We start from the raw sequence: 13,482 nt of genomic DNA on the forward strand, positions 1-13,482 counted from the left end.
GTGGAGATAGTACTGAGTACTTGTGAGGAGTATTGTACTATGTATTGTTACATGTTCTCTATCATTATAATATACAGATAGTTGGGGGTTTTCAGCTGTATGCTTTCCCCATTACATACTTCGTTGATATGTGTGATTGATGTTTCAATGTGCGCATGCGATTGTTTTTAATTCCGCAAATTGATGATCAATGGTAGAGGAGGTTATGTATTATGCATGCATTCCGAAAATAGTGTATAATCAGGATAATCTCTGTGAATAAGTGTTATATTATTCAAAATTTCTACATTGAATGCATTAATCTAGGCAATAACATGTGGTGTGTGCTACTTGTCTCCACATTTTCCTTCCCACTAGTTGTTCCTTTAAGAGATGTCATCCATTAAGGCAGTGGGTGTATTACACTGCCAAAATACCCTGTAGTTGTAACTAGTCGTAATTTCTCAAAATGTCTTTCCAGGTATATTGGAATGACCTTACCGAAGCAAAGATACCTCAGGTAAATATTTCCATATAAATTTTCTCAAGCAATGCATCAAGCAGTCTCTCTCTCACTCACACACACAACACAACACAGATAAGACATGACAAAAGTTCATAATGTGTAGAAATTGTTAAGATTTTGTGACTAAATTGTCATTCATGGTGCCATTAAATGAATATTTAAAATAAAAAACAAACTTTCATGAATATGAGATTATCAAAAACCATTAGTTTGGATTAATATTTTCCTCAAATCTTAGTAACAATTTAAAGTTTATTTCAAGCTCCTAGATTAGATCAACATTGTTAGAAGCTAAAGCATGAGCTAACGACTCTGAAAACTTAGTTAGTTAATACATGATTTAAAAACATTATTAACAATCCAAGCAGAGACCAAGACAAGAATTTGTCGTTGCCAATTGAGGAGGAGAATTTGTTCCTGCTGCTTCTTCACTACTTCAAAACAAAACCCAAAGGATTGTTGCCTACTCCTACTAAGGGATTCTTCTTTCTTTTGTGTGAAGTTTCTCATCATCATTGGAGTGAAACCTGTAGGTTGGAACATACTCCTCGAATTAGGGAGTTTTTATCCATCCATATGTCAGCCTACTCCTACTAAGGGATTTTTCTTGCTTGTGTGGGAAGTTGATCATCATCATTGGAGTGAAACCTATAATCTGGAAAATACAACTCCAATTAGGGTGATTTTTCTCCTTACCTAGTCCTACCAAGGGATTTTTCCTCTCATGGAAATCATTTAAGGTAAAAGAGGAGGTCTGGTAATTGGCCTATAGTGAGAGAAGTTTACAAAGTTTTTTCATGTAGAAATCGTTTTGGGAAATACAGTATAGTAAAGCATACATGATTGAAACCTGTGAATAATAATAGGAAATCATGATACAAAAAGTCTCAGCAAAAAAAATAAAAATATCAGAATCAAGAGAAGATTGTATGTCTTAACCAAGAAGCATCCCTCGATACAACTAAACAAATTGTATGACTAAATCACCCTCACCATTTACATGATGAGCTTGCATAACTTGGCCATGATTCTTTATCTGGGATGTAGAATTTGGTTAGATGCTACCAAAGAATTTGAGTTGATGAGGCACCTGCATTTTGTAAATCACTAGTCATTCACAAACTTGACAAGAAAAAAAAATGGCATAACAACAAGATACTAGTTTAATGTTAAAAAAATGATGGCATAATAACAGATACTTGGAAGCTCTTAGAAGTATATACTGATACAATGCTCAAGCAAAATACGGCACAAACATTTTGTTCCACTGTAATATGTTTTTGTTGAAATAACATTGTGTGAATAAGATTGTTGTGATGATCTTATGAATTTTTGTCATTTTGACTTGAAAGTTAAGATTGGCCTTTTAGGGCCATTCCCACATGCTAGTAGCATAAAATTTTTGAATGCATTAATCTAGGAAATAAAATTTTGCGTATGCTACTTGTCTCCACAATTTCCTCTCGTCGTTCCTTTAAGAGATGCCATCCATTGAGGCAAGGTGTGTATTCCACTACTAGAATACCCTGTAGTGGTGACCAGTCGTAAGGTCTCAAATGTTCTTCCCAAGTAGATTGGAAAAACCTTATCTAAGTAGAGCTACCTCAGGTAAAAGATTTATAACCAACCCATCTTCCTAAATATTTCCATATGCCTTGTATCAAGCAGTCTCTCTCTCATGCAAACACAACACAAACAAGACATGATAAAAGTTCATAATGTGTATAAATTGTTAAGATTTTGTGACCAAATTGTCATTCATTGGTTCCATTCAATGAATATTTAAAATAAAAAGAAAAATTTCATTAACATGAGATTGTCAAAAACCATTAATTTGGATTGATATTTTCATTCAAATCATAGTAACAACCTACAAGTGATTTCAAGCTCCTATATTAGATCAACACTGTTAGAAGTCGAAGCATGAGCCAACGAATCTGAAAACTTACATAGTTAATACATGATTAGACAACATTATTAGCTATCCAAGTATATATCGAGACAAGAATTTTTCGTTGCCAACTGAGGAGGAGAATTTGTTCCTGCTGCTTCGTCACTACTTCAAAACAAAGCCCAAAGCTTTGCTACCTACTCCTACTAAGGGATTCTGCCTGCTTGTGTGTGAAGTTGTTCATCATCATTGGAGTGAAACCTGCAGCCTGGAACATAATTCTCTGATTAGGGATATTTTCTCCTTCCCTATACCTTAGGGATATTTTCATTGGAGTGAAACCTGCAACCTAGAACATACTTCTTTGATTAGGGATATTTTCTCCTTCCCTATACCTTCTATAGGCCACTTCTACCACGTTACAAATTCTAGGTGCCATGACAAACTTTTCTATCATCTTAATTATGTCCATATTCATGTGTACAACCTTGAGAGATTCAAACAAAATTGCATAAAACTGAAGAGTCTCTAGAAAATTTTGTGCAAATGAGCTTCCAGCTTGCTCGTTCTCATGGTCGACAATCACAACTATCTTAGGGAAGATTCGATTAATAAGGTGCAAAATAGAAGCTATTGAGTCCTTCGAGAGTAATCCTTGCAATCCAAGAGAATAATTCACTACTATGGTTTTTCCTTCTTTCAGGTTTAACATTGAATTATTCAAATCTTCATTCTGTGGGATTTCAACCATCTGAAATGTGAACGGTATATTCAAGTTTTCTAGAAAAGTACACTGATTATCCCTTATCAAATGCATTTCCATTGATTCATATCCTATTGCTGTCAACTTGAGTGCTAGAGGCCCTCCAGGCCTTAATGCAATCTCTTGTAATAAATAAGCCCATAGTCCTCTAAGCCCATATCAAAGTCAATAATATTTATTTTTTCCACGGATTCGAAAGCCTCTAGAAGAACTTAATTGGAAGTAAAATTTGCAAAGTAAGGGATAGGAGAGATTTCAGAAAATTTCTTACATGCATTAATCTTGTGAACCAATTGGCGAGGAGAAAGGTATGACTTTGAGTTATTTTGTTGCAGTGATCGAAGGCCATCAAGTTCGTCTTTGAAGTAACATGTGTCCCTCGGAAGACGTCGAATTTGGATTCAGTGAACAGTTGAAGAAATTCAACCTCTCCTTGACTTGAACCTATTTTGTAGCGCAACCCACCATATAATGATACAATGACGCAAAATGTTCAAATTTCTTAACGCACAACATGAATGGCGCATGAAGGCACACCATGTCATGGGTAGTTCTTCCACAAGGAACACCTTATAGTGTAATTAAATTTTATGTTCCAACCACAAATTTATCCAAATTCATAAGGGCATATGTCATAATTGATAATTTGTAGATATGATTTCCTTGATATAGCATTATAACCAAAGATAAGAACATGCCAAGGATAGGTGCTTTTGGAACAATTTTGGGAGAAATGCATCCCTCATACAAAATTTCGTGGCAACCTTTAGAGTGCATGGAAAATCTCCCTTGGTTCTAGAATGCTCTTTTTTTTAAATATTAGCTAGGTAATATGTATTAGAAAAATGTTGTGACAAATGCTACGGGAGAGATTACATCTTAGTAAAGTTCCTATAAAAACATAGAAACAGGTACACAGTCCATACAAATCTTGTTATATGACCAAAATAGAGAACAATTTTATCCTAATGTAAAAATACCTAGTTATTCTTTATGATATATGTTCCATCGTAAATACCTAAAGGATTTTAAACACAAGCTCAAGATTTATGTGAAATAATACTAGATTAGCTATTGAAAAACAAGAGGGAAGAGAGAAAAATTGCTTAGACATTTGACTAAGTAACCAAAGAGGCGATTCAAATTACATATAATTGATAATTTGCATATGTCATAATTGATAATTTGGATATCTATGAAGGCACACTATGTCACAGGGGGGTTATTCCACAAGGAACACCTTATAGTGTAATTAAATTTTATGTTCCATGGTCCATCTCAACTCTAAATTGATCAAAAGTAAACACAAGTCTAAAATAATTAAATTTTTATTTGATAAAAAATGTTTTAAATTATGTATGCGTGTGACATTATTTCTTTGAATAGATGTTGTCTCTTATGTTTACCAAATTCCTTCATTATTAAGTCCATTTTTTATGCATTTTTATTAACTTTGATTTACATTTACCTTTTTGGGGCTTATTTGGTAGAAAATAGTTTGTGGAGAATGTGATATATGGAAAACTATTATTGAGTAGAAAAGATAAGTTTAGGGATTCCCTATTGTGTAAAACTTGGGTGGTTGGGAGAAATGGTTGTTTTCCTCCTTGTCTAGGTTCAAATCCCACAAGTGACATGTTGAGATCATAAAGAGTGTATCTATAGCTTCAAGCATTGTTGTTGACTGGTGTCGTGTCCCAAAGAGTCTAGGAACCATCCCTAAAATGAGGGGAAGTACTTGGGGGTTTTCATTGGGAAAGTATCCTGGAAAAAAGACTATAAGTTTAGAGATATTTTGGATTGGATTGGGAACCCAAGAAAAATGTCTCATTCTAATGGAAAGCCCTTATTCAAGCTTTTCCAATAACTAGGGAGCACTTATCTCAGAAAGTATGTTCTAGTGAGCAAGTCTATATTGGTGCATATTTCGTTTTGGGTTGTAGCGAGAATAAAATTATCATAAAAAATGATTAGATTCCTACAAGAGAGAGGATTTTACACCCTCAACCAAGTATGATATCCTCATTCTACAAATATATTGAATCAAGGCTATATGAATGCATAGAATCCAAATTTTGAAGTTGATTGAGCTATCCATTAGGATAACGTTGTAGCAAGTCTTAGGAGGGGTATATTAGGTTGTAAGAGGAGAAGTCCCTTACATAGGAACGTGATAAGAAAGGAGGTTTTTATACAACCCATTTGGGATAAAAATATACACTTGTAGTAAGTTCTCAAGAATATGTTGGATGGTGTGTTGACCCCCATATTTTCCTACATAATTATAAGGTTAAGATCTGGCTAGTTTTCATCATGTTGGAATTGAATGGAAATTGCATCAAGTTCACATTGATTGTAGTTCATGTCATGGGAAATTTCACCATATTTTTGAGTAAATTGTTATTTTTAGTAATTTTCCTATTTTCTATGAGCCAGAGTTCCAAGTACACACGTCAAAGTTGAACACATATTACCAGTCCTTGAGAGTTCATGATTTCAATGAGATTTTTCCAAGTGAAATGCAAGAATTTTCATGACACTTTTATTTTTATTATTTAAGTTGTTAGGGCTTGAGTATTGACTTTGATAAAATATTTGAGTTCCTTATAGAAAAATGATTAAGATGAGGCTATTTTCATCGACATGCAAATTGTTTTTGTTTTTAGTTGTTCCTAATTTTATGTATGCTATATTTGATAGAAATCTCATATTACTTTCCATTAATTTTTGTCTTTCCTATTTTCTTGGAGTTGGGTTTCTATTTTTGGAATGACTATATTTATGATTTATGTTTGTGGTAGATATGGGGTCTTATCTCACGTTTATAGTGTGTAATACTTCAACAAGTGGAGGCGTTCTTGATGTGACATGCGACAACCATTCCGGGGGGGTCACTTGAGGTAAACCCTAGGTTGAATTCTATGTTAAGCACCTCAAACTCCAAACCTATTTCAACCTCCTTTGGTATATTTGGAAAATTGTTAAACTTGTTAAACTTACTATATCCTCTTCTCATGGCTTGAGTTGTAAATTTAATAGTGTATGGTCCTTTACCAATTTTGGAAAACCTAGTTCACCTTTTTATTTATGCTATTTTGGACATTTGAAACCCTAATTCAACTTACTATATTTGGCCAACTAAAACCTTACCTTGATTTGCACTATCTTTCAAAAAATCTAACTTGACCCCATTCTTTATAATTAGAATTTTTGTTGAGTTTGGCTGAGCCACAGTCATTAAAGGGAGGTTGATAGGTTGTTTTACTCTCAATAACATAGATTAAGATGGTGGAACTAATGTTTGAAATATGATGCAACTATCCTAAACTCATAAATTCGACTTGATTTATTGGTATTCCCTACATGTGAGTTTTATAAAGTTGACTGAATAAATAAGTTTAGCATAATGTGCATGTGGAGGGTTGTTATAGCTCAATATCACATATATTTGGGTGTAAATATTTGTGAGAGAAGAAGCAGTGTAGTGGCTTTATAATAGTAGCATGTGATCACAATGTAACATGTCCAACCCCTCGAGCCATTTTTAGGGTATGAAGTACACATGACCAACCCCCAAATTCACTTTATGGAGGCAAGGTACCAAATTTTATATTCTTTTAAACATCCAAAAACCTCCTTTTTGAGGTCACCATTGTCATCTGCTCGTCGAGAGATTTCCAATGATATAAATTTCATCAAATTCTAAGCTTTGATTTTCATTTAAGCTTTGAGTTGTGTGATACAAGTTCCTAACAAACCATTCATAACCTTTACGTTCACCAAAAACAATATAGTAGAAGGAATAATTATTTTTGAGCCTTCATAAAGAGGTTTTATCTTCGTATCAAGTGCAAGTATATAAAAAAAACCATCAAGATTGTCATCATCATCATTCATTCCAACATTATAAAATGTCTCCTCAATCAATATATTTGTCTCGTATTCTTCAACTATGTTATTAGCATCATCATCTTCTTCCATAGGATCATTAACTTGATATTAAATATTCAATCCATGTTATTGAACATGTACTTGTACAACCACACCTTCCTCCACGTGTAGTGCCCTAAGGGGCATTCCTTTATGATTACAAGCAGTCAAGTAATATTAGTGTATATAACAAATATTGAAATGATACAAACATAATATAGAAAAACAAAGGCAACAAAGAAAAAGGCACAAACACAAAGATCTTAGGTATTGACTTCATTAAACGTTGATATTTCAAGAAATAGATAATTGACCTGGTCAAACTTCAAATATTTGATGAAAATTGAATGTTTTTTGGATATCCAACGAACATTCAATTGTTGTTGGATATCTGATGAACACAATTATCATTGGATATCTGACTAACATATTGTTGAATATTCAACGATAATTGTGTTTGTTAGATATCTAATAAAAGGCCATGATTTTAAAAAAATTACAAAAATGTAAGTAAAAACTGATAGTATAACCAAACTTTCAGAGTATGGTAATGGATTTTCCACCCATATGTACTAGTGTGAAGTGGACTTAGGAGCTGCTCAACAATTCTTGCATAACATTCAAGATATCTTAGGGATATGGATTTCTAGATTGGAACAACTGGGAAGTGTTCTTGTTGATATCTATATATTCCTAAAAGATTTGGATGGAATTATTAAAGAGAATCCTACCATAGATTGAGAACTTAGATGTAGTAGGTGTATCAGAGAACACTTTGTGGATTTTTTTCTAGAGGAGAAGGGTTTCCTTGACTAATTAGTATAGATCCAAGATGAGAAGGATGAGATAGGTTCAGGGAATTTGAATAGAGCTATGCATCCAAATGATGAGACAACATATCTTGTAGCCATGAGAGGATATATTCATGGAACAATTTTGTAGGTCTAATGTGGAGAAGATAAGCCATATGAAAGCTATGATGAAGGAAACAACAACCTCAAAAGAGGTAAGGAGTAGGCCAGACATAGGGAGAGAAGGAAGAGAAAAGGGGATGTTGTTCAAGGAAAGAATCACATCTTGGGAAGCTTTCCTATATGATGGATAAGAGTAACTATATGCAAGTACATATGAGGAATACAATTACCAAGAAGGAATACACTTTGACCTTCAGTGGTAGAGAAGAATTCACTTGAAGAGACCTTAGGGGGAATGGTTGATATAACTAGGAGGACTGTAACAGTAGTACAAGAGGGATAGTAGGATCTCTCAACACTGAGAAAAGTAATGGGTCTTTGTTTCACTTAGGTGACAGTGATGGGGAAGAAACTGGAAGCTCTAATAGACACCAGAGTGAAACATAGTTTCATTAGTGAGAAGAAAACAAAGACTCTTTAATATGAGCGAGAAATACAAGTGTATATAAGGAAATGAATTATGGGATGAAGCCAAATATATGGGTAGCTTGAGTAGCACTGACTTGAGTTTCACATTGGTTATAGAATATAGATTTCATAGTTGTTCCTTTGGATGATTATGCGATGATACTAGTGAAGGAATTCTTTGAGGCTACCAAGGTAGTACTATTGTTGATAGCAAGGCAATTTGTATTTTGAGATGGGTACACAATCATACATGTTCCTTTAAGAAAGAAGAGTAGATTGGTCTAATTATATAGGATATCGATGATCAAATTATATGAGGAGGCTCCTCATATGAAAATAGCATGACAAGTAGCAAATCTCATCTAACACATCTAGTATAGTGTGGATAAACACTCCATAGTAGCGATAGGTGACTTGATTGGTATATTGGGTCACATGAGGAGTTAGGAAGGAGGAGGAGGTCCTTCCATAGATAAAGGGTTTGGGAATATGGATGGTTCACTTAGTTGTCTTTGTCATCAAGGAAGGTCATGGGGAGGAGAGAGTTGTGAATCTAGTGTTGGCTAGAGGATGAGGAGGCTGGAAAAAGTGTTAGAGATCCCATTACAATTGTTTATTTTTGTAGGTATGTTATGGGTATATATGACTTACATTTGATGATGGAGAAGCTTATGAAATTGAGTTATTCAATAAGAGAGATACATGTTGTCAAGATATATTTGGAGATGAATCATCAATACTATCGTTTTGTTTCTTAGAGCCTTGGAGGGTATCTTCGAGACCTTAGCTTATAAAAGAGATATAAGGACCATGTGATGCCCTATAAAAAGGGGAATTTCACCTATGGTTCCTAGGAGAAGGAATCAATCATGTGAAATGGATGCAACTACAAGTAAAACCACTGATAGAAGAGGAGGTAAATGAATGTAGATACATTCACATTCATTGGGAGTGATGATTGGATTAGCTACCTAGTTAGCATGTGAGATGGGTGAGCTAAGTGTGCAAAGATATGTCATAATATCGTCAACTATGATAACTGAAGTATGTCATGAGGGTGGTAGTTCATTGATGCAAGTGGTTGACATGGACATAGGGTGTTCAAAACCACATCTACGAGTGAGACTTCAGTTTATTACTAGGGAAGTTATATATTAGAGCATTGTCAAGGATGAAAAATATTTTGAGCAGGCGAGAATGTTAGGCCCTCAAGGTTATCATGCACATAACCGAATATGACTTGCTGTGTTAGGGTGTGACAAGGTGCACACATGCCCAATATGAGATAATGTGTCCTTACCATGTGGGTGCATATGTTCTAGCCAAGTAAGACAAGTGACATGGCAACATACATGCACACCTAACCAAAAGAATGAGCCAATGTTTGGAACAATTGTGTGAGATAATTCATGCCATGAGATGAGTAAGATTGGGACAAGTTATGAGATAAGTCATGCCTTGAGATGGGTTAGCTTGGAAAAAATTATTAGAAGATTCATGCCATGACATTGATCATCTTGGGATGAAGAGTTGTGATGAGTGTTAGAAAATTGAGGGTTGAACCCCTTAGTATTCCCCTATGAACCATATATATTCAAAGGATGTGAGACAGATGGAGAGTTGTCAAGCCTCAAGTTGATTGCACACATAACCAAAGTGGTGCGAGTGCAATGACATCACCATCACAAGAAATGAAATGTTTCTTACAAAATTTGTATGAGGTTTTGGGTTTCTATGTGGGATTGGTGGCTTGGGAACATGATGGAAACATGAATTGACTTAGATGTTTGGGAATAGTGGAGGGCACACATTCCCAACTAATATGACATGTATGAGATGAAGTGGTATGTTGGTGCATGACAAGGTGCATACATGCTCAAGATGACATAATGTGGCCTTAACATGTGGGTGAATATGGTCTAGTTGGGCAAGACAAGTGGTATGGAGACATGCATGAATGCCCTAGCAATGGAAGAAGCTGACATTTGGAATGATCACATGGGATGAGTCATGTCGATTTGGAATGAGTTATGAGGTGAGTGTTACCATGAAATGGGTTGGATTGGAACAAGTTGTAAGATGTGTCATGTCACAAGATGAGTCAAATTAGATGATGGGTTGCAATGGGTGGTGGAACAACAAGGGTCACACCCCTTGGAATTCCCCTATGACCCATATATATTAAAATAAAATGACATAGATGGAAAGAACAACATAATACACCACAACAAACATTTTCAAGATGGAACAAAATCACAAAATCGAAGACACATAGCTAATAAGGGGAGTCATAACATAGCTAAGTTGAAGGGAATTACAGGTTGGGGATTGTGGTGTCTCCTGGGAAGCATGATCACTCTTCTAATTAGGATGGTTGGAAGGAAGAATGAAAGGATTTCTTGGAATATCCTAGAACTATTGTTGTGCATGAACCATGTTGTTTGAGTGAGACGGGTGGTAGCGACCCGAGGTGATAAAATTTGGTGTTGTAGTTTGGTGCTAGTTGGGTGACTCAATTAGAGTCCCGTTTCGAGTTGTCGTAGCCATGGAAAAATGATAGTTTTATATATTCTTTTGGAGAGATACCTTGGGACAATCATCATAAATTTTTTGAACATTAATCTGATGGATTTTCATGTGTTAAATGATTATTATGGCAATAATATTGTGATGATGTTAATGTTGTAAATAACCTATGAATGTGCATGAATGTGAATGTTATTATGGAGAAAAAAGATACACTTTGGTTTTAGATTGAGTTTGATATTTTACTATATGACTTGTCTAAGACATTTTAAATGCATGTGTTGATTTTTGAGGTGTAGTCCAAGTGAATTATTTCTAACATGGTTGGGACATTAGTGAGAAACATGTTGGTGCCACACAATTATAGATTATGAGGTGCCTAAAAACATGCAAAGTCTCTAGGGGTGTGATAGGTGGTATTATATCGGGTCACCTCTAAGGTGGTTAAAAGTTGAATTGAGGTAAAGAAAATTTGGTTCTCTACACTGCTATCTGAGATAGGTGATATATAAAGACATATAGCAGAGTATAGTGAAACTAAGGTTCAGATGGAAAACTCTAAGAAGTGGTATTCAAGGTTGTTCCAAGTTGGTAGAGAGAGTTATCACCATGGAAGAATGTATGGTCCAGATATTGGATTCTATGAAGACATGTGGGAATGAGTCTAGAGAGATAAGGATGGACATGGGAATATGAGGGAATCTTTCCTTCATGGCATTAGTGAGTTTGAGGGGATTGTACAAAAAATGTAGCAAGCCTAAGATGATGCATGGGGAGATCATTTGAAGTACTTACATGATGAGGTGACTTCTCTTGTAGCTTTGAACTAAGAGAAAGTAGAAATGATTTCCATATTAACAGGTATTGTTGAGTGACTTTGGTAAGGGTGAAGATAAAGGAACTATACTTATATGATGGGACCAAAAGTACCAATATGCTTAGGAATTTATTTGAGGATGTGGAGTAATACTTGGAAAAAATGAGTGATGCCTCATGTGAGGTTAAGGTGAATGCTACTTCCATGTATCTAACACAAACAACAAAATTGTAGTGGATCTCGATGTGATGATCAAATTAGCACCTTGATTCACTAGAAGCCACAAGGGGATCTAACACATGGATGACATGCAATACTATTTTTGGTAGATGTAGACATATGCATAATCTAGAGGAGTGAGACTTCATGATGTGAGACTTTAGTTTATGACTTTGGTAGTTGTAGATTAGAGCATTGTTGAGGATGGAAATTATTTTGAGTGGGGAAGTATGTCAAGCCCTCAAGGAAAGAACACATATAATCGAAGCAGTGTGGGAACAATCACATTGCCATCACAAAAAAAAATTGTGTTATACGACTTAGTGTGTTGGGGCATGAAAAAGCATGTGCATACCTAAGACAATATGATATGGTCTTAGAGTGTGGGTGCATATGGTCTAGCTAGCCTAGATGAGTAGCACAATAATGAATATGCATGCCCAACTGATGGAACAAGTCAATGTTTAGAACAATTGAATGGGAGGAGTCTTACCAACTTACCATGAGACATGACATCTTAGGATGAGTTCTAAGACACGTCATGCCATGAGATGGGTGGGCTTGGATGATGAGTTGTGATTATTTGTGGAACACCAAGTGTCACACCCCTTGGAATTCCCTCATGACCTATATATATTCAAAAACACAACACACCACAACGCACATTCAAAATATGGAACAAAACCAAAGGATCAAGGTTGCATAACAAAGAAGGGGATTCCTACTGCAACTGAGATGAAGGGAACTGCAGGTTGAGGGTCAGGTTGTCTCTAGGGGTGTGTGGTTGCTCTTCAAATAGATACAATTATAAGGTGGTCTGAAAGGCTTGTTTGGAATGGACTAGAGTTGTTTTGTTAGCACAACCCATTCCATGTGAGTGAGACGAGTGGAAAAAACCTAAGGTGATAAAATTTTGTGTTGTATTTTGGTGTTTTGGTATGAGTTGGGTAACTCAACTACAGGCCCATTCCATGTTGTTGTAACCATTGAAAAATTATGGTTTTATAGTTTATTTTGGTGATAGGATGTGGGCTATTCCTCATTTATTTTGTGTACATTTATTTGATGGTTTTACACGTGTTAAATGATGATGATGGAAATAATATTTTGATGAGGTTAATGTTGTAAATAACCTTTGAATGTAAATGAATGTGAATGGTATTGTGGAGGAAAATAATACACTTGTATTTTAGATTGAGTTTGATATTCCACTATATTGTCGAAGATGTTTTAAAAACAAGTATTGATTTGTGACGCATCGTCCAGGTGCAACATTGCCAAGGTGGTCAAGACAATGCTGAGAAACACATTGGTTCCACATGGCTAGAGATTATGGGGTTCCTAAAACCATGTGAAGTCTTTAGCGACATGAAAATATCACAACAACATGTGAAAAAGCACACTTGTAAGATGAAATAGAACTACAAAACTAAAGTCTCATAAGAAGTA

At 35.2% G+C, this 13,482-nt stretch overlaps 1 pseudogene; it reads right to left on the reverse strand.

Annotated features, from left to right (window-relative positions):
• Nucleotides 1–829: 829 nt before the first annotated feature.
• Nucleotides 830–13,482, reverse strand: part of LOC149144307 (scarecrow-like protein 6) — a 40,292-nt pseudogene continuing 27,639 nt past the window's right edge.

Source organism: Pinus tabuliformis, chromosome X (assembly GCF_031772625.1).
Source record: "Pinus tabuliformis cultivar Carrire ecotype Pingquan chromosome X, CPIR1, whole genome shotgun sequence".
Taxonomy (NCBI): Eukaryota; Viridiplantae; Streptophyta; class Pinopsida; order Pinales; family Pinaceae; genus Pinus; species Pinus tabuliformis.